Consider the following 23,636-nt stretch of genomic DNA (forward strand, 5'->3'; position numbering starts at 1 on the left):
ATTCCATTAGGAGAGACTACCTCGGTCAGTTTTTTCATTCTGAGAGGTCTTACGTCTGCCATTCACGATTCGGAATGAATACGAGATGGTTGAGAAGCAGCTTGAAATTCTGTCTTACTTCTGGCTGCTCTGCTTCAGGGCTTTGAATAAAAATAATTTCAAGAGAGGAATTTCTTTTCCTTTCCTTTTTAAAAATCTGAACTATCTCTTCCCACCAAAATGAAAAAGTAGACAAAATATGGCTGTGATTCTTCTTCTGGGGGTTCCAGAGCTTCTGAGTTTGTCTCTCTCTTACATTTCACACCCCCCACCCCCCAACCACATAGCAACCCACGCTCTCCCACATCCACCACAGGTTAGGTGCCACCCAGGGTGACACCGGCTTAGGAAGGTGATATTCATGCTGCCTTTCCCACTTGTGTTGAGTCATCTTCACGTTCTCACCTTTGAATGTCACTCTGCCATGTGTGTGACATTCAAGCATATATTCCGGTCCTTGAAAGCATGTTAGCCTATTAGGACCGATCAAGGGACAGGAAGGAGCAGGCAACTGCTTCACGGGGACAAGGTTTGCAACATTTACTACTGAGTAGAGAGGAACTTGAGTTTCCTCCAGCTATTAGGAGTAAAAACTTGAGGAAGGAGGAAGAGGAGGAGGAGAAAAAGCTCCATAATAGAGTAGTCATTATGGAACATGGAATAATTCAAGAAATTCACATTTAAGGTCCAGCATGATAGAGAAGCAAAACAGAAAGAGGACAGACATTTTATACAATAATTTGGAGATATTATTTGCATACCATAAATCACCTTTTGAAAGCATGAAACTCGGTGGTTATCATACGCAAATTGTTGTGTAGCTACCACCACGGCATAGTTTAGGCTACTTTACTTTAATCCCTCAGTACATTTCATATCAATTACCATTCAGCCCCTAATTTCTCCCCTTTCCAGTCACTGACGATTAGTCATTATTTTCTGTATCTCTGGATTTGCTTATTCTAAACATCTTTGGTACATGTTTTATATAGTATGTGGCCTTTTATGACTGATTTCCTTCACTCAGCACAAAGTCTTCAGAGTTCACCATGTTTAGCATATTATTAGACCTTCATTTTGTTTATGACTGAATAGTATTCTATTATGTGAATCTATCACATTTTATCCATTTATCAGTTGATGTACATTTGGGTAAGCCTCTGTTCTATTATGAAAGATGTTATTAACATTCATGTACATTACATACATTTTCATTTCTTTCAGACATATGCCTAAGAATTTCTTTTTAAATTTAAAATATTTTATTAATTCTTTGAGAAATCCATACACCGTATTTTGATCATATTCACACCAACTCCTCCTGTCAACTCCTCCCTGGTCCACCCCAAGTCCCTACCACCCCTAACTTTATATCCATTTTTAAAAGCATAACCTATTGACTCGAATTTTGTACTGTGGGACCTTCCACTAGAGAGTGGTCAGCCTTCCAGGAGCCACACCCAAAAAGAATACTGACACTCCCTCAGCAATCATCAGCTTCCCACAGCTCTGCAATTAGGAGTAAACTACTTTCTACTCCACCATAGACTGTTGATGGGCTCCATCTTGTTCAGCTCTTGGGCAAGCAACCACGGGTACTTAGAGTTCTGGAGTGCAGCGGTCTTGTCACATCTAGAAGATACTATTTTGTTCTGATCCTCCTAGACCCCTAGCTCTTAAAATATTTACTCCCCTTCTTCCATGAAGATCCCTGAGCCTTGGGGGAAGGGCGTGATATAGATGTCCCACTTATGGCTGAGCATTGCACTGACACTTGGTCTCTGTGACCAGTTGTGAGTTTCTGCGTTAATCATAATCCATTGAACAAAGAAACTTCTCTGATGATGTTTGAGAGCTTCACTAATCTGGGCCTGCATCTTGAAGGTACCCCTTATTCTTTCTTCTGGAAGTTTCTGAGTTTCCAATCTAAACTTGGAATTGATTAATATCCATTTTTCCCATCACCATTTGTTAAAGATGCTGTCTAAGTTCTAAGTCAGGAAAATACTGCTTGATATTGTGAGCTTCTACCCGCCTGTTTGCCAAAGTGGCTTCACCATTTTACATTGCCACAAAAAACCAAAAGTATTCATATTTCTACATGCTTTTTAAAGCTTGTCATTATTTGTCTTATTGTTTACAGCTATCCTAAGAGGTAGGAAGTATTATGTCTTTGGGGGTTTTCATTTATCTTAATGGCTCATGATTTTTTTTCATATATTTGTCAGCTAGTTACACATTATCTTTGGGAAAATGTCTGAAAATATTATTTGCTTGGTTTTGGTTTTTGTTGTAAAAATGGTTTCTCTCTTTAATATTGAGTTGTATTTTATATTTATTCTGAATGCAAGTCATGCTGAAACCTTTGGTTTATAAACATTTTGAAATCTCATTCTGTAGCTTTTTTCATCTTATTAATTGATTTTTCAATTGTAAAATAATTTCATATGCTTTAGGAAATTCCTCTTGAATTAACACTTTTTTTTATTCCATTGGACTCAGTAACTTGTATCAGGCTTTTGTTTCTGTATTCACAATGGATGAGGTCTTTGCAGAACAACCTCTCGATTTTAGCCAAGCATGGTCACACACCTACAAAGTCATGTCAAGAGAACTGTGAGTCTGAGACCAGTCTGGGCCAATTCATTTTCAGTTCTGGCCAAACATGATTAATTTTGTTCTTTTATCACTTATGTTTATGAATCTTACCTAACATGTGTATATGTGTATCCATCCATCCATCCATCCATCCATCCATCCATCCATCCATCCATCTATCCATAGATAGTCCTTCTGGGGCTGGAAAAAGGCTCAGTGGTTTAGAGCACTTGCTGCTCTTGTAGAGTACACAGCTTTGATTTTCAGCACCCACGTGGTGACACACAACCATCCATAACTCCAGTTCTAGGAGATCAAATGCCCTCTTCTGGCCTCCTCAAGCACCAGGCAGGTGTGTGGTGCACATACATACATTCAGGTGAATTCAGGTGTACATACATATCTTCATGCACATAAAATAAATAAATAAAATATTCATTTTATTTCTCCTAAGATTGTATAGTTTCAGCTCATATGACAATGTTTATGACTGTAAGTTAATTCTTACACAAAAAGGAAGTCCAGTTTCATTTATTGATACTTGGCAGTCAGTTATTCCAGACTATTTATTAAAGATTTTTTCCCCCTTGAGTTATCTTGGAAACCATGCCAAAATCAATTGACCTCAAATGAGAGTTTATTTATGAGCTCTCCACTCTTTTCTATATTTACATCCTTAGCAGCATGCTAGTACCACACTCCACTGCTCACTGTAACTTCGTGACAGGCTTTCAAACCAGGATGTGTGAGTCCTCCATCTTTATTTCTCAAGAGTGCTCTGGATTTTCTAGATCTTTTGAATTTTCTTGTTTTTTTTTTTTTTATTTTTTTGAGATCAGCTTTTCAACGTCTATGAAATATGCACCAGAACTCTGAAAAGGATTGTATTGACTATGCAGGTAAAATTGAGGTATGTTTGTCATCTTAACAACAACTATTAAGTATTTCCTTCTGTGATAATGGGGTGGCTTTCCATTGATATAAATCTTTGCTAAGTCTTTAGTGATCTTTTGCACTTTTTATTTCAGTCTAAACACCTTGTGCTGTTGTTGTTAAAAGTATGCCTCAAGTATCCTATTCTTTTTAACAATACTATAACTGAGATTCCATCTTAATTTTATTTTTAGGTTGTTCGTTGAGAGTATATAGAGCAGATTTGTTTCTATGTATTGATCATGTACTATGTAATTAATTTGCTAATTATAATGGTTTATTTTGTAGATTTCTCAGGATTCTACATATAAGACCAATAATCTACAAATAGAGATAGTTTTACTATTTTCCATTTTGATGGTTTTTCCTCCTTTTTTAAAAATCTATCCTAGTTTGATCCTTCAGTACACTGTGAGATTGAATATTCTTGTCTTGTCTTATTCCTGATCATACAGACACTCTGTGTTGGGCTATTTGAGAAAAAACCCTTCCTTTCTTAGTTTTTTTTTGGGGGGTGGGCAGTTATTGGGAAAATTATTAGATTTTGTAAAATGCCCAATTTCTAGAAGGACTTAGGGTTTTGTTGTTCTATAACCCCTAGTCTACTAACTGATTTTTTCAATAGCAAAATAATTTCATATTCCATCAAAATTCCTCTTAAATTAACACTTTTTATTTGTGACAAAAGAAACTGAATTTTTAAATTGAAATTCTTTTTGTGCTTATTTTTGAGATTGTATTTTAATTACAACATTTCTCTTTTCCCTTTCTTCCCTCCAAATGCTCCCATATGCCCCTCCCTACTCTCCTTCAAATTCATGGTCTCTTTTTTCATTAATTGTTATACATGCATATATGTATTTGTATATACATATGTTGGACATTATATGGACTCAACAGCTTATATTTAGGAATACATATGTATGTGTATATATATATACATACTTAGGAACATATATGTATATATACACATACATGTGTATACACACACACACACACACACACACATATATATATATAAAATTCCATATGATGTTACTTGTATGTGTGTTGCATGTATGTTTTCAAGGATGACCATTTGTTTGGCAGTAGACAAACAATTGGTGTGCTCCTCCCTGGGAAGGACACATCTCCCAGCTTTACTCAGTTGCCCACAGTTCTTTGAAATGAATATCTTTTTTTGTTTGGTTGGTTTTGTTTTCATTTAAGACAGGGTTTCTCTGTGTGCCTGTCCTGGATGTCCTCTGTAGACCAGACTGGCCTTGAATTCACAGAGATCCGCCTGCCTCTGCCTCCCGAGTGCTGGGATTAAAGGCATGTGCCACCACCGCCCAGTCGAAATGAATACCTTTTTTATGTTACTAGACTCAGTAGTTCATTGGGGGCTTGTGTGTCTATATTCATAATGGATATGGGCTTGTATTTTTCTTTTCTGTGGTATGTGGCCTGGTGTTGATGTCTGTAACACTTGCTTCCTGGAACCAGTTGGGAAGTACTCCCTAATAATCCTTTTTTTGAAAGAGTTTATGAGAGGTTCTTGCTAGGTCTATTTGAAATATTAAGAATTTGCTAGTGAAGTAACTTCAATCTGATCTTTTTTTCTTTTTTGGTGGGGGGAAGGGTTTTCTTTCTGCAATTTATTCAGCCTTCAGATTTCTATTTCTTCCATCAGTTTTCGCAGCTTATATCCAGCACACGTGTTAAAATAAAAAAGCTTATTTGAATTTCTTTTTCTCCATGTCATTCACTCATTTATTAGTTATGCTCGTCTTCTGGACAGTGAAAAAAAGGGAAAGCAAAAATGTTCCATATTACAGATCTGTTTAGGTTAGTTTATTATGGCTTCCTGCCACAAAACCGACCTCTTGAATCCTCTCTAAAATTTCACTATGAAGAAACAGAAATGAAAGAAGGAGAGATATTATTCTGCTGAGATAATGAATCCACTTTGCACGGTCTCATGGGTAAAAGAAGAGAAGCATCACATTTCACCAATTGGCCTGGCCCAGAACACTGGAAAGCACTCCTAAAATATAATGTAATTGTTAGTAAAGCTGTGATGATTCATAACTTCAACAGAATTGAGACTATGAAGTTCCACACTTCCTTCCTCATTAGAATTGTTCATAAGAGAAATGCTACTTCTTTGCTGAAAGTTAATTGCAAGTTTCTTTCCTCTCTTTTTGAATAAAATGTTTCATGTGTTGATGGAGAACCACTTTCACAGAGAACAAAGTCAAGATCGCACATCTTTTCATTCAGAGTAACTGAATACATACAGAAGGTAATTATCTTCTTATTCTTGCAAGAGAGGTCTCAGTTCTGTTATTTAAAGGGAATACATTAGTTACTTTTCTACTGCTGTGGTAAAACTCCATGACCAAGGCACCTTATAGAAGGAAGGGGTCACTTGCAGTTCCAGAGGGATGAGCATGGTGGCAACCAGCAGGTATGGCAGCTGAAGCTGAAGCTGATGGTTCACATCTTGAGGGGCAAGCACGAAGCAGAGAGAGAACTCTAAATGGAGCGATTCTGCAAACTCTCAAACCCTGCCTCCAGTCTCCAGTGACACACCTCTTCCAACAATGTCTCACTTCCTAAGCCTCCCCATACATCATCACCACCTGGGGGCCAAGCAAATGCCCCCAGACTATGGGGGACATATCATTCAAACCACCACAGGGGATACCCCTAACGTACCTTTAAAAAAATCACCACCACCAACAAACATACTTTGCTAACTTGTATTCAAACTGAAGTGAGAAAATCTAACCCCCTCAAAGGAACTGCCCACTTTGCTCTCTCCACATGGCAGTGCTTGTCATAGCAGTTCATCTCAATGATTACCTATACCCTGTTATACCAAAATGATTTCAGACTTACACAAAAGCTTCAAAACTAGTGCCTACAGTCCCCACATCCCCATCACCTAAAGTTCCCATATTCCCTTTACCTAGAGCCCCCAAATGTTAATTTCTTCCCAGATTCACCTTGTGTGCATTCCTATTTCTAAGCAAGCTGTGATCTCTAGGGTGGATTGTGGAATGTGGGTTCTTATTTAACCACAGTAAGCATCAGCCAGCTCTTAATTGTACAACTCTAACAGGCAGATCTGTTGCTGTTCAGACCTCACCTCTCGCTTTCTAATCCTGTTTCAGAACATCTTAGACACATTATCTCCTTATACTAATAAAAACATTGAAGGGGCTGAAAAGCCTGTTTTTAATTATTTCATAACTGAAACTAAAGCAATTTGAGCATATCAGTCTAATACTGTAAGCCACACACAGGAAGTCCAAGTTTAGTCTAGTTTTAGAATGGTAAACCAGGTATTGTCGCTCTCTATAAATCAAGGCTGTGACTCATGAATTTGCATCAGTAGCTTAGCTCAGATATGAAGCAAATTAAGGACAGTTCATTTCTACCTGTGGCAAAGTGACTGTCTCAACATGTAACATACTAACAAAACCCTCAAAGACTTAGAATATCATGAAATAATTAATTGGTAGCTTAAGAAAAATTATAAAGATATCATATGGATACCACAATTATCTTTTCTTTGCCTAGTTCTTTTTATCCATAGGCTTCAGTTACACAAAATTGAGTTATTCATTTTCTTTGGTCCATAACTGGTTTTCACTTTGGATCCATACATGACCTATTTTCATTAATTGTTCTCATTTACTTGTTTCTAATCACATAAAAAGACCCATAAACCCTCCCACCAACATAAAAGCCAGGGCTACAATAACTGAATGCTATTTTACTGGACTGCCTTTCTTAATCCCTGCTTCTCCCCACCCGACATTTAGAATGGTCACTCTTACCCTGGGTCCTTTGCTCATGGTCTTGTTTCTTCTGTTTGAGTCTGGGTGTTTTGCTTATTGGTTTGTTGTTATTTTTGAGACACAGTCTCATTGTGTAGCCCATGCTGACCTCAAACCCACCATCCTTGCTCCTTGGCCTTCCTAGCACTGCAGTTATAAACATCATACATATTGGTTTGCTTTTTTCTCCTCATTTCAGTATTGGGAATCAAACCCAGGGCTTTGTGTACACTAGGCAAGTACTCCATCACCGAGCCTCATCCTCAGCCCACCTCTTTTTTTTTTTTTAACTTTCACTGTGCATCTTTTGATTAGAAAGTTAATTGCCTTATTGACTTCAAGTCTCCCCCAGGTCCTACCAGGTTGTGCCTTACAGCCTTGCATTTGAGGGAACACTTTTGCTCATCAGTTTGGGGATGACTGGCTCTACATTTATCCGTATGACTAGAAAAGTCAGAGACTAATCTCGTTTCAGTCATTAATAAAACCAATTGGCATTTCTACGGATCACCTTGGTAACGTCACACGGGGACCTCCATGACATGGTAGCTCTGGGCACTATCTCTGAACAGCATCTGGGTCTGGCAGAGGCCAGTTGGAGGCAGTGACAGGGGCCCACAGAGACTCCATAGTTAGGCCTTATTCCACCATGACTCAGGGTCAGGGAGTCTGAGTTTGCTTTGCCCTGCAAGACTGAGTAATAGGATGTGTTGCCCGAATGTATGGTTACCAGGTGTCTTATACTTCAAGGCCTAATTACAAGATGCTTTGCCATAAGGCATGGTTACCAAGTGTTTTGAAAATTAAGGAAGGTTCTATACTTGTTTGTATTTTGTGCCTTGACCTTAAAAGAAGGAGGTCTTTTGCCTCCCCCCTTGCTGGTGGATTAAAAAGCCTATTAGGATTAAACTAGAGGTGACTGTGGTATTGACCCAGAGCCCTCCCAAAGCTATCCTGTGTCTTTGTCTTTTTCTTCATCTACATTTCTGTTTTTCATATCGATTATTTCTTAATCCTTACTCCTTTCAAGGACTTTTTGACAGGTCGGGCTGGTCCCTAACAAAGCAGCACCATGAGATGTCCTGAGTGGCAGCCAAATTGAGAATTTGTACAGAGTAAGGAAGCTGAGTAGGGACACCCTGGTTCTGCGGAGGCGATGGGTGCTGCTTTTGAGGCAGCAGGTATCCCAGGCCAGGCTGAAGTACAGTGGCAGATTAGAGACACCGAGTGTACTTTCAGTTCTGCCATGAACTAGCTGTGTGACCTTGCAGACAGTTTTTACCTCTCTGGGCCTCAAGTTCCTCTTCTGGGGAATAAACACTTCAAAGTTCTTTTAAAGGTCCTTCTAGATGAGGAACCTAGGGAAAAAGTGGTGAAGAACCTGTCCAAGGTCCCGCCATTCCTCCTTCACCAACTTAGTCACAGGGTCAACATCCACTCCACGGAGCTCCTCCCTGTACCTCACCATACCATGAAATATTTCAGTGTTCTTTTCCATCCTACTTACTACTGATTTGCCTGTGTGTGGGCAAGGACAGGCTTTGATTGTGAACACCAAAGGCGTCTACTGGAGCCAACTGTAGCCAAGGTAAGGACTTGTGAGACACAGGGGCAACAAGTAGCTCAGAAAAGTCCTTGGCAGCATTTCCACAGGACTCAGCACAGTACCACGCCTCAGCTGGAGTGTGGAGGAAAACCAGAAATGTATTCAGCCATCTCACTGGCCAAGGGAGGGACAAGACCCTGGATTATATCCCCAGTTCTGAGAAGAGGATAAGGAGGAGAAAGAAGGCGGGAGAGGGAAGGAGGGAAGATGAGGAGGGAGAGAGAGTAAAGGAAGGGAGGGGGAGGAAGCTGTTTCACCCCAGTTGTCTCCTTTCTTCTTGTCAGGGTTCTTCATTCTCTACTTCTGCTCAATTCCCTGCTTGATAGAACACAGCTTTGACAAAAACATTTTATATGGGAAGAGACAAACCTCCTCTCACTTTCTATTCTAAATTCCTAAGAAGGGTAAATGACCAATTTTGTCCCTGTCCCCTCAACCTCAGTCCTATTCCACTCTACTAAAGCAAGCTAAAGTGGAGGTTGAGGTGGCCTCTAGTCCATCGACTCAAGACTGGGATGGGAGAGACTCCTGCCTAGGAAAGATCTGGCCTCCAACTCTGTCAGGGCCCATGACTAATGCTGGTTTACTCCAATCTCTGAGCCCTGAATGAACACTCATTACATGCGTTCTGAGTCAATGCACAAATGATGATAACCAACTAAAAGTGAAATTTCTGGGAAAGAGAGGTTCACCAAGTGAACCCTACCTTTTGGCTTTAAAAAGAAACTAAAAGGATATTAACTGCAGAATGAAATGAAATGAAGTTCCTAGAAGGCAGTGAAACTTGGCACTAAACACTGACCCACCACTGTGTTAGCTGCGTGTGATGGACAGACAGAAGGCATGCTCCTGCTGCGGGCCTGCGTTTTCTCCAGAGCAGACGAGAGGGAACTGACGATGGGATGACATTGTTTTTGACTTTTCAGTGACTTTTAGGGGTTCTTACAGAGTCTCACATCCCTTTAAAAGTTCTGACATCAGTCAGGAACAGACAGACCCGACAAAAAGGATGCTTTAGAGTTTGCTTCCTCCTAGTTACAACCTTGAAGTCTGAGGAAAGTATCTCATGGAAAACGGTGGCATTTAAGAGCTCAAATCAGCCTAATCCGACAATCAGCCCTTCCTCATTTTACAAGAGGCTCAACAACTCTCTATCAACTGGAGGCAGGGGACCCCCAACTTCCTGTTCTGGGGAATATCAATCTTCAGTCGTCACTAACGTTGCATGTGTACAGTGCCTAAGGGCTCACGTTCTTTCAGAGCTTAGAGTCGGACCCAAACCAAGTTTCTATTAGGACCACTCATGGTTTAGTCACCCAGGCGCTGGTTCTGGTCCAATCTGCAGTTGGGCCTGGTGTTCACACATCAAATCATCTGTTGATCATATTTACACTGTTCTTGGGTGGTGATGGGTTGACCTGATTTGTGCTTGTAGCTCTGGTTTGGCAAATGAGTGCTGTGTTGAAACTGGCATTTGCAGTCTGATTGCTCAGTGGATGCCTGATAGAAAAGACAGATGGACATTTGTGTGGACAGCCATGTAGGCAGCGTGAGGAGGCATAGTGGAAGGGGAGCCGTGACATGCTATGTTAAATTATTCACACTTAACAGATATTTACAGAAATATTTGTATCACATTCGTATAAATGTATTATATTTAGTGTCAAGTTATATTTAATATTATAAAACACAAACTCTGACAAATGTGCATTTTCCCTAGATTTCATCTTGTTCATGTCTTATGATGCCTTCTAAAGGGAAGAAGTCATTGATGTTGTCTTCTTTAAAATTTAAGGTAATCATCTTTTAAAGAAAAATCATTCATAAAATATATTTATATATTTATCGTCCATAAAATATATTTAATCCAGAAAATGTAAATCTAATGTGGAGCTCCATAGCATCCTTCCTGAGTGCATATTCTTACTGTGTAGAGAAGTTCTTTGAGTTGTATAGACTTTAGAGTCTCTATAATTTTGGTGTGTGATGTTTTTAACTTATTTTCAAGCTTTTTAATAGTAAAGTTTACTTTAAAATTAAAATAAGTAAAACAAAATTCCTGGTGGATAAAAGCCTTTGGGAAAAATTTCAGCACCCACATCCCACCGGTGTTACTGTAGCATGCCTATTAGGAAAGTTGACACATTTTTTTCCCTCTAAAGCACTGAAGGTATTCTAGAAAAAAAAATCATACTTCCTGAAACAGTTCCCTTTTAAAAATTAACTTGATCTCCCTCTGACTGCTTTTGGTTGACTAATTATAAGAAATCTCCCCATGATGAAATAGTTCCAATTTTGATTTTATCATAGTGAGGAAAAGGAAACTTCCATTTATTTATTTATTTATTTATTTATTTATTTATTTATTTATTTATTTATTTTTTTGCCCCTTAAGAGGCTGCCAGTGCTTTACACAGACAGAAAGAATACATTTCCCAAGATACAGAATTGTTTACACTTAGGCAATTAGTTATTCAGCTGTTTAAATTATAAAGGTACTTCTAAAACTGATAAAGTGGACATGATTTAAAGATTAATCTTGTAACTTAAATGCTAGCAAAAAATATCAGAATAGAACTAAATGTTGTTGCTATAAAATTATTCCTTATTTTTTTTTTTTAAATACATCTATGGGTTTGGAGGATGGGTTCTGGGATGGACCTCTAAGAGATCTTTGTGTGAGCATAAGGGGTGAACAAGCCCTTTAGAAGTGGTCCTAGAAATGCCCTTCTAGCTGGTCAGAGATGTATGTGTTAGTGTACACACAAGAAACCTGTAACCCCGAGCACTGTGCCCTTCACTACGTGTAAGTTAGACTTGGACAGAAGCCTGTGTAAGCAAGTGGCCGAGCATGGCTCTCCTGCCTTCTCTCAGTCCTTGTGCCTGCTCTTGTTCCTGGATCTTGTCTGGTCAGATCTCCTCTGAGCTCTATTTACCACTGCTAGAAACAGCTTTGGATTAGTTTTGGATGTGGTTTGTCACTGCCAAGACTCAAGTAGAAACTGGTCGCTCATGAGGCAGTACTGGACCGTGAGGCCCGTAAGAGGTGATTAAGTCCTTTGTTAAGAGTGATTAATGCCATTCTCGTATGACTGAATCAATCCTTGCAGGAACAAAATAGTGATCTCAAAAGTGGATTGTTACAAATAACCTCCTCTTGTATGTGTCCATTTGTGCTTCCATTATGAGTTACAGCACCTTGGGGCCCTCACTAGAAACCAAGCAGGCATACATGCTGAACCTCCAGAAACCTCCAGAACTGTGAGCAAAATGAACCTCTTTTTCTTGTAAATTACCCAATCCCAGATAAGGATGCTGTGACATTGCCCAAGATGAAGTGGAAAGGCCATGCGTTTGTGGGAAAGCCTGTGTTTGCCTGTAAAAAGGTGACACCTTTATCACCACTCAGCAACTCATCAGTCTTACCTCTTACATAGTTTCGGGCAGCAATTAGGCTCCTATAGACCCCAGCATCGGAAAGAATCAGTAAAAATCTCTTCCTTCTCTAAAACTGAACCTGTCATACCTGATTTCAGCCAGGGGAAAGCTCATTACAGAAGGATATAAACTGGTTTTCTATTTGTTTACTTTTAAATATCTTCCATTCTTAAGGAACATCAAACCCACTGTTGTGGTTTGGGTTTGAGAATGCAAATTCATCATCTCCCTTTCCTGTAGAGGCTTTATAAATTAGTTGAAAAACAAATGCAAAAATCAGATCCAATGAATCAAACTCTTGACTTGGATACAGGGGCCAAAAGATCTGAAGGGAATTCACGCAAAGCCACTGTTCACAGGCAAGACAGCTGTAGCCTCCCACAGCAAGGACAGCACCTGGCTCCTTGGTCTTACGTTCACCATGGAGGGGGAGGACAGGTGCTTCCTGTTTAAAAAAATGACTAGAGAGAGGAGGGTGGGAGAGACAGAGAAGAGGGGAGTTACGCACCAAAGCGGAAGGGGAGCAGTGGCCTTACAGGGCAGCCCCGTCCCTTAGTAAGCAGCAGAATTAGCCACATGTACTGAGGGGGCGGATACAGTGGAAAAGACAAAAGTTCCTTTTACAACTTCACAAAATGAAGAGTTTCTTTTCCTGGCTGAAGCAGGAGCAGGAGGGACAGGGTGGTCACAAGTCCTGTAGTACAGTGTGACAAGACCACAGCTGTGACCTGACTTGACCACTGAGGTTTTGTCCTAGGGCACCAAAATCTGAAATCCAAGAAATACTAGATGCAGATTTGTGAAAGTCACTTAATCTCACCTCAGTAAGTACCATCCCACCAGGCCAGGGTGGGCACTAGTAGTGTTGAGTGATGCTGGAGACCCAGGGCCTCTATAGACAGGCAGCTTCCTCCTTTACTTCCTCTCCTTTTCCACTTGTAGACACTAGGATCTCTCTTGATTTATGATGTTTGCATGTTCCTTGTCCAAATGTCAAAATGTCTCCTTAGGCAGAGAGGAAGTGGAAGGTGGACTTGATCAAAACGTATCATATGTATGTGTGAAAATCTCAATCATTAAAAAAGCAATAAATACATACATACATACATACATACATACATACATACATACATACATACATACATACATAAATAAGCTAGAATTCTCTCAATGGGGTTACTGGTGAGGAGGAAGTAGGGGCATTATCTCACTTGGTAGGATGCTTGACTAGCATGCACAAGGTCATGAGTTTAATACCCAGCAGTAGGTAAAACCAGGCATGATAGCACATACCCAGCATTCAGAGATAGAGGTGGGAAGATCGAAGGCTCAAGGTCATCCTCAGCTATGATCTACCAGTATGAGACCAGTCTGGACCATATGAGACCTTGTCTCAGAACAAAACAACACACCACAAATCTCTCAACATTTTTAGTGTGCTATATGCTATTCTAGGATTCTTGTAATGGAAGATTGAACAAAACTGAGCTCACATTCTGATGAGAACTGTGGTGACCCTGGGATTTATCTTTAGAGAGAATTTTGCCTACTCACATTTGCTGTTCAAGCTTTCGTGTAAACCAGAATGTCATCGAGCCAGCTATAGTCACTTGGAAGACAATTGTTCCAAGGGATAATTGCTGTAGGGGAGGCAAGAGATGTAGATAAGATGTTGGCACAGCAGATTTATACAAGTAACTTGTCCAGGCTTGAGAGTGGCCCCTTTTTTCTCCTCACTATATGAGTGATTCTGCCTCTGCCTCCTTGGAGCGGGGATTGCAGGCATGTGTTACCTAGCACACTTGGCTTCAGACACTTTCATTTTAATGCAGGAAACACAGCACAAGCACAAATTAACTACTTTTTTAGTGATTAAAAAAAAAGCATTGAACTCACATCTCTGCTTTGTTTTAATCAGGTATCCAAAAGGCAGTAGCAAAGGATTTTTAAATATTGTTTGTTTGCTTGCTTATTTTTTGAGACAGGGTACATTTTATAGGCTGGCTTAGAAATTACATTCTTCTTGTCTTGATTGTTTGGATTATAGGAGTGTATGGTACGACCAGATTTGAGGAAAAATATTGAGATTTATATATTTTATTATTTTATGGGTATGAATGAGTGTTTTGCCTGCAGAGGTCAGAAGAGAGCACCAGCTCTCCTGGGACTGGAGTTACAGATGGTCATAAACTGCCACGAGTACTGGGAATTGAAGCCATGTCATTAGGAAGAACAGCAAGTGCTCTTTACTGCTGAGCCAACTCTCCAGCCCCAGATTTAAATTTCTTTTGCTGTAAAATACTCAGGATATAAAATCTGCCGTCATAAGCACTGGTAAGAGTAAAGGTTGGCAGCATTAGTTACCTTCACAGAGTTGTACTGCTACTGTCAGCATCATCCAATGTCAGGCTTTCCCAACTTCTTGAACTGAAATCCTGTACCCACTAGCACAAACTCCTCTTTCCCTCCATATTCCGGTCCCTGGAAACCACAATTCTACTTTCTGACTCTACTGATTTTTACACTGTAGGTAAACACTGACAAGTTTAAACTCATAAGGGGCTTTATTGGTTGAGAAAACTCTCAAGATTCATTCATATTATAGCATGTATAAGAATTCATTTGGAAGACTGAATAATGTTCCATTGTATTGCTAGACCGTGTTTTGATGGACATGAGGTTTATTACAGGGCTTATAATAAACACTGGGATCTGAATGTCTGACCCAATGTTTTCAGTTCTTTGTGGTCCATGTCTGGAAACTTAATTGCCAAATTCTGGGATAATTGTACATTTAACCTTGTAGGAACATCACACTTTTCCACTATAGTTGTAGCATTTAAATTCTCATCAGCAATGTATATAGATTCAGGATTACCCATGTCCTCACCAGCAATCATTTATTACAGATTTGATTAGCATGTTCCTAGTGATTAGTGGTGTAAATGTTAATGACTCATGACCTTATTGCCCATTTATATATCTTCTTTTGAGAAACATCCCTTTGCCTTATAAAAAAAAAACTCACTGGGCTTTTTGTCTTTTTCTTTCTGACAAAAATATATAGTTGAGTTCTAAGTTTTTATTTCAAGACTTATTTTTATTTTCTTTGATATTTTAAAAGACTTATTTATCTGTATTTTATGTGTGAGTGTTTTGCCTTCATGAATACGTGTATACTATGTGTCTTGTGCCCAAGGTGGCCAAAAGACAGTGTCAGAACTGGAGCCCTAGAACTGGAGTTACAGACAATTGTGAGCTGCCAACTAGTATTGGGAATTGCACCCAGGTCTTATGCAAGAACAACAAGCATTCTTAACCACTGAGTCATCTCTGCAGTTCACTATTCTCCTCCTCCTCCTTCAAAGTTTTAGGTTCACAGAAAAATTTAGAGGAAGGTAAAAGATTTTCCATATATTCCCAGGGTCCACCATTATCAAAATCCTTCCACAGGTGATGCACACAGTTTATGAACTCACATGGGACATCATAATTACTCAAAATCCACAATGTACTTTTGGTATTGTGACTTCTACAGGTATCTGTCATTTCATTTATTTTCAATTCCATAAAACACCTCAGTGTTTCTAAGAGTTCAGTGGTTGGAGCTCTTCATTCAGTTTGTCCATCCATAGCAGTCAAGTTGGATGCACAGGAGCCAGAATCTAAGTTCTTTTCCTTGCTGCACTTGTCCTAGCCTCTTTGTGAAAGAAAGTGTTTTCCTCCCATTGAATGAAACTGGCACCTGTGTCAAAAGCAATTGGCCGCAGATGATGGATTTAACTTGGGATCCTCACTTCTTCTCTGCAAGCCTGTATGTTTATCCCTATATCAGTACAACCTCGTTCTGCTGATGGCATCTTTGATGGAAGTTTTACGTAGGAAGTAGGAAGTCCTCTGTTATGGTTTGGATGTGAAATGTCCCTCACAGGCTCATGTGTTGGAATACTTAATCCCCAGGTGGCAGTGCTGTTTTAGAGAGTCATAGGACCTTTAAGATAAGAGATATGACTGGTACTGGCAGAGATAGGTCATGCTGAAGAGCCTTTGAAGGTGGTACCCACTTTTGCTTCCCGCCCAAGCTCTCTGTGTCTTGGTCCTTGACATTAGTTTCTATGGCTCTGTGGGCTGAGCCCATAACAAGGAGGATTTGCAATTCCTCAAACGAAGAGATAAAATACATGTTTCTTCCTTCAAGTTAAGATAGGTTTTTCTTTTCCAAGATTACATTGGATACGGTGGGCTACTTGAAATTCTCTGTAAGTCTCGGTATTAGCTTTTCCATGTTCTCAGTGGAGGCTGTTGGAATACAGAAAGGAATGGGTACATAAACTTGTGTTGGTATTAACGTCTTCGCAATATTACATTTTTTTAACCCATGAGCACAAGATGTCTTTGTACTTTTTCAAAAAAATGTTTGTAGTTTTCATACAAGTATTTTATCTCTTTGGTTAAATTTATTGGCAGGCAATTGTATTGTAATGATATGTTTGTAAACTGAATTGTTTTTTTTTAATGTGGTGGTTTTGATTGTTCTTTGCTAGAATGTAGAAACATACCTCATTTTTGCATATTGATCTTTTTTTTACCTTTTTAGAGCTTTATTGGTGGGGAGAGGGGAGAAAGAGAGAGAGAGAGAGAGAGAGAGAGAGAGAGAGAGAGAGAGAGAGAGAGAGAGAGAGAGAGAAACAGAGACAGAGAGACACAAAAGGGGGGGACATATTGATCTTGTAAACTCCAACTATGCCTCTACAGAGGACATGGAAAAGCTGATACTGAAAATTATAGAGAATTTCAAGTGGCCCACAGTAGCTGCAATAATCTTGAAAAAGAAAACTTGTGTTCTAGTAGATTCTTCAAAGCTTTAACTGTATGTGTCAGCTGCCTGGCAATGGTTCACTTCTTCCTTCTGATTTCCTTTTTTCTTTTGTCTGATTTCTCTGACTAGAGTCTATGATGTTGAATACAGAGGTGAAAGCAGACATCCTGTCTTGAAGGGAAACAGGTAAATCTAGAAGGGAAAGCTTTTCAGTCTTTCACTATTGAACTGGATTCATCTGCATTTTCCACATATGCCTCTTAATATACTCAAGAAGGTCTATACAAACTCTAGTTTGCTGAGTTATTTTTAATCTTGAAACCATGTTGAATTTTACTAATTCCCTTTTGCACCAAATGAGATGATCATGTGTTCTTTTTCCTTCGTCCTGTTAATTTTAGTCTTTTAGTGGGCATGGAAAGTGATGGTCATACATACATCTCATTAAGCTGTTCCTATTTCTCACACTGCCTGTCTCCTCCACCACCTCCTTCATGTTCTACTAACTTAATAAATTTAATATAGTGATTACTTTAAATATTTTTCAACCACTTTTGCCCTCTGATTCAATGTGTATTCCTTCTAATATGTCATATGATTTCATTTGTTAGCATTAGATTGTTGCATCTGCAGTTTTGAAAGATAGCTGTCTGTAATTACCTTGTGTTTTCTAGTTTCACTATGTAATGCTGAATTCCTCTTTCTCCTCTTCCCTTCCTCCTTATTTTGTAAGCGTTTGTAAAGAATTGGTATTGATTATTCTTAAACATGTAATAGAATTCACTAGTGAAGCTGTGTGGTCTTGGACACTTTATTGAGAGGTTTCTCACTGTTGATTCAATCTCTGGTGACAAATTTGTAGCAATTTCCTATTTCTTTGTATGTCAGTTTGGATAATTTTTGTTTCTAGGAATGTGTCCATTTCATTTAATTAACTTATCTGATTTGTTGGTGCACACTGTTCCTGGTATTCATGTATAATATTTAATTTCTGCAAAACTGGTACTAATTTCTCTACTCTCGATTCTGACTTCATTAATTCGTGTCTGCTATTTTTCCCTTTTTGGCCTCAATACACACTAATTTTGCCGAAAAGTCAACCAACTATAGAGTTTATTGGCTCTGTTTTTCTGTTCTCAGTTTCACTTATCGCCGCTCTAATCTTGCTAGTTCCTTCCTCCCTCTAGCTCTGCAGACACAGGCTTAGTTTTCTCTTCTTGTGGTGTATATATATCCTCAAGATGTAAAGGTGCTTCGTTCATTGATGTTTTAACAGGCACGTGGAGCTGTAGAGTTGCCTGTAAGCTGTGCCTTTGCTGTGTTCTGCTTCCGTCTTCAACCACTTCTGATTATTTTCCCATTTCTCTTCTGATTTCTTCTTTGACTCTGTTGTAATTTAAAAACAGGTGATTAATTTTCACACACTTGTCATTTCTCCATTATTCCACCCTGCTCTGGGTTTCTAGCTTCATTCCACTGTGGTTGGAGTAGACATGGTCTATCTTGGAGAATATTCCATGTATACTTGAGAAGAAAAGCATATTCTGTATTTGCTCGGTGCTTTGTATGACTGTTGGATTTAATTGGCTTTTCATGTTATTCAAGTCCACTGTCTGCAAAGTCACCTTCTGTCTGATTGGTACATCCATCATTTTAATGAGATATTGAAGTCTACAACTCCTGAATATTTCCTCCTTCAATGTATTAGTTTACTTCTTGTATCTTTTGTGTGTATATATATATATATATGTATATATGTATATATATATATATTTGTAATTGCTTTTTCAAGAACCAACTCAGATGTTTGAGCCAACACAAAAGTCACAATTAAATTTTCCATCTGTCCCAATATTCTTGAAGATTTCTCATTATGAAACTATAGATTAAGTGTTTTTCTTCTCTCTAAGCTCTCTGCTCATCTCCTTAGCTTATTTTTCTGCTGTTTTAAAACTGTTACTTTGCATGACCTTTCAGGAGTCACCTGAGGATGGGAATTGGGCAGGGTGCAGCAGGAAGAGAGGGATTTAAAGCGTAGCATACTGGACTGGAGAAATGGTTCAGCAGTTAAGAGCACTTGCTGCTTTTACAGAGGACTCAGGATTTATTTCCCTGTGCTCACATGACAGATTACAACCATCTTGTAACTCCAGTTCCAGAAAATCAAATGCCCTTTTCTGATCTCCATTGACACCAGGAACACACATGGTAACATAGATGCAAGCAAAACACTCATACGTGTAAAATAAAATAAATATATTAATAAAATAAAATGTAGCATGCTGAGGCTTGAAAAAAATGGCTCAATGTTTGAGTGCATATGGCTCTTGCAGAAGATCCGAGTTCTGTTCCCAGCACCCACAGTATTCAGTCCACAACCATTTGTAACTCCAGCTTCATGGGATCCAATGATCTCTCCAGTTCTGTGGGCACATATACTTATATGCATATATACCCATTCCTGAACTGATATACACATAGTTAAAAATAAAATAAATCTTTTAAAAAGAAATGCTATGAGAAAAGTTGGAGAGTATGTACATATTTATTCATTTCCAGGGCTGTAGAGATGGCTTCAAGACTATACACATACTTATACACACACATAGGTATAGACATATGTCAAAATGGAAAATTGTACCTTTCAAGAATCTACAGGTTATTGTGTATCAGCTATACCTACGTCTGAGAAGTTGTTACTAATACACTGAAGAATAACCTTTTAAAATAGACATACTAGTGAGCATTCTGCAATGGAGGAAGTTGTGGAAACCTCTGACAGAAAGCTGATGCTCATGGTGCTGGTTTTTTTTTTTTGTTTGTTTGTTTGTTTGGTTGGTTGGTTGGTTGGTTGGTTGGTTGGTTGGTTGGTTTTTTGAGACAGGGTTTCTCTGTGTAGTTTTTCGCCTTTCCTGGAACTCGGTCTACAAACCAGGCTGGCCTTGAACTTACAGAGATCCGCCTGCCTCTGCCTCCCGAGTGCTGAGATTAAAGGCGTGCGCCACCACCACCCGGCTTCATGGTGCTGTTTTGATGGCATCTTAAATGTAAAGTCAAATGCATGAAACTGATATTGGGGGAATTTCAAAGTGATATCTCCCTGTAGACTAGTTAGTGTGAACTATGTAATGTGGATATGAGTTGGAGACACCAGCGTGAACTTATGTTCAGCTAAGAACACATGGATAGGTATAGAAATGATTATAGGTATTCACGTATGTCATAACTCTGAAAGGGGGTGTGACTGAACAGAAGTGACTGCGCTCCATGCTGTCATGATTTCAAAACACTCTTCAACAAAAAAGAGGGGGGGTAAAGAAGGGAGGGAAAGAAAGGAGAAAAAAGAAAATATAACCAAATGTTTAATACCAAAGGACTACAAATTATTCACCCTGTGAACGCAATACAATCACAAGTAAATATCAGAGAAACCCAAATCAGGGAACAATCTACAAATACCTAATAAATTTGTCTCCCAGTTATCAAGGTTGCCATAAATAAAGTCTGAACATCTCTCATAGATGCTTTGCCTTCTGGGACATGTGATTGTATTCCTTTCTTTCTACTCCCTTGCTCCCAATAAGTAGCACTTAGGGAAAAGGAGGGACAATATTACTATGGGGAAACTGGAAAACACTTGTCTGTCCAGTTGCCAAGGTCAAAATCATCAGTGATGAGTCATGTTGAAAGAAAGTAATCCCAGGATGATACAATGAGAATGACACTTCACCCCTATGTTCTACTCTTCAGATTCTATAAACCCAATATAACCACAAGTAAATATCAGAGAAACCCAAATTGAGGAACAGTGTACAAAATACCTGACCAATAGGTCTCCCAGTTGTCAAGGTTATCAAAACAAACTCTGAAATTTTCTCAGAAGAGGCAGCTAAAAGTGTTGATGGTATTGTTTACATGATCCTGGAACAAAGACAAGACATTCATGAAAAGCCTAATAAAATCTAAATAAAGTATGCCATTCAGTTAGTAGTGATGGACCAATGGTAGGTTTTAAGTTTTGGAAGCATATCATTGTATTAGCTATTTGTTTCATTGTTAAAATCAGATGTCTGATAAACAACTTAAAGGAGAGGATGGACTTACTTTGGGTCACAGTTTGATAGTGCATTCCATCATGATGATAAAGGCACAGAGACAGGAGTAGTTCTCAGCTATGGTGTCAGGGTTTGAGGCTCACATCTGGGTGAATCAGTAAGCAGACACCAGAAAAGAAATATGGTAGATATGTAGACTCCAAAGCCACCCAGTAATCCAGTTCCTCTAAGTCAGCACTACAACCCAAAGGTTCCAAAACTCAAAGCAGCATCACTAACTGGGCACCACAGTCCACATGATGGGAAAGGCATGGCAGCAAGAAAGTGAAGTGCCTGGTCACACTGGCCTGCAGTCAGGAGGCAGAGAGACTTGAATGCTCGCCCTCAACTTGCTTTCTCCTTTGCATTCAGTCTGACACCACAGCCCACAGAATGGTACCACCCACGTTGAAGGTGGGTCTTCCCAACTGACCCAACTGCAAAACTTCCTCATAGACATGCCCAGATGTTTGTCTCCTAGATACTTTCAAGTTGACAATAAGTACTAACTACGTAATTGATTAATATTTCATAGGAGGTTAATATTCTTTACCTCCTATGAAATTTTATTTCAGGTCTCCCTGTTCTACTTCACTGGTAGATATGTCTATGTCCTTGTTGGTTTTTGTTTGCTTGTTTGTCTTGTTTTATTGTCAACTTGACACAAGCTAGAGTTGTCTGGGATGAACCTCAATTGAGAAAATGCCTCCATCAGATTGCCTATAGGCAAGTCTGTGGGGAATTTTCTTGACTGATAACTGATACAGGAGGGCCCAGCCAACTGCAAAATACCCAAAACCAACAATAACAAGAAAAACCTAAAGGAGGGAAGATTTATTTTGGCCCGTGTTTCCAGAGGTTTTAACCCATGGTCCAGTTGTTATAGGCCTGTCATGAGAAAGAACAACATGGTGCAGAGAGCATGGGCAGAACAAAGCTGCTCACCTTATTTGTCCAGGAAGCAGAGAGAGACGGAAAGAAGAAGGAATCGGTGACAAGAGATACATTCAAAGGTAGGGCCCAGTGACCTACTTCCTAGAGCCAAGTCTATGCCCTAACAATGAACTCACCAACAGATTAACTCATTGATGGATAAAACTGTCACCTTCAGAATACAATCAGCTCTCAGCAGCACCACCAGCTGGTGCTTAAGTCTTTAGCATAGGCCTTTTGGAGGGATAAAATGTATCATAACAATATTAAGTCATAGCCCATAAACATGGGGTATCTTTCCATATATATATACACACACACACACACACACACACACACACACACACACTTCAGCAGTGTTTTGTAATTTTATTTACACGTCTTTAATCTCCTTGGTTAAGTTACCGATTATTTTTTATGCCTTTCAATATTATCAATAATGAATTTATTCACTTGATTTCCATTTTAGGTTGCTTATTTTAGTGTATAATGTTTGTTTACTTTCTTAAAAATGTGTGAGTGCACCATGTGCATATCTGCTGTCTAAGGAAGAAGGTATTGGATCCTCTGGAACTGGAGTTATAGGTGATTGTGAGCCACTAGGTGGGTGCTGGGAACCAAACCCAGGCTGTCTGTAAGAACAGCAAGTGCTCTTAACCATTGAGCAATCTTTCCAGACTCTGTATGTTGACTTTTATATATTGTTGTTTATATGGTAGTTCTAACTCTTAGATCCTATTTGGTCATGTTGTGTAATCCTTCAACAGTGCTATTAAATTTGTTTGGATAGAACTTTGCTAAGACTATTCATATCTGTCTTTATAATAGATATTATATAGTTTTCTTATAGTGTTGTCTGGATCTGGAATTCATAAAATAGTGGCATCTTAAAATGAATTAGTATCCTTTCCCAATGTTCCTGAGGGGTTAGAGGATGATTGGTGGCATTTCTTTAAATATTTGGTAGACTATGTCAATGAAGCCACCCTAGGCATTTCTTCAATGGGAGGTATTTGAATGCTGGTTCAATCTTATCACATTATAGAGTTTCTTCATGATTCATTCTTGGAAGGCTTTGTGTCTGTGGGTGTTTGTCCATTCATCTAGGTTATCCAACCTGTTGATGTCTTGTTCATACTTCTCTTTTATAATCTTTTATCTTTCTGCAGAATTGGCAGTAGTGACCCTGCTGTCATTTCTGATTTTAGTAATCTGAGTCTACATTCTTTTGTTCTTAATCAATCTAGTTAAAGTTTTATTGGCTTTTGTTGATCTTTTTGAAGAGCCAACTTTTGGCTTCCCTGATTTTTCTCTATTGTTTTTCTATTCTCTATTTTGTTTATCTCTAC

The sequence above is a fragment of the Peromyscus maniculatus genome, chromosome 5, assembly GCF_049852395.1.
Source record: "Peromyscus maniculatus bairdii isolate BWxNUB_F1_BW_parent chromosome 5, HU_Pman_BW_mat_3.1, whole genome shotgun sequence".
Lineage (NCBI taxonomy): Eukaryota > Metazoa > Chordata > Mammalia > Rodentia > Cricetidae > Peromyscus > Peromyscus maniculatus.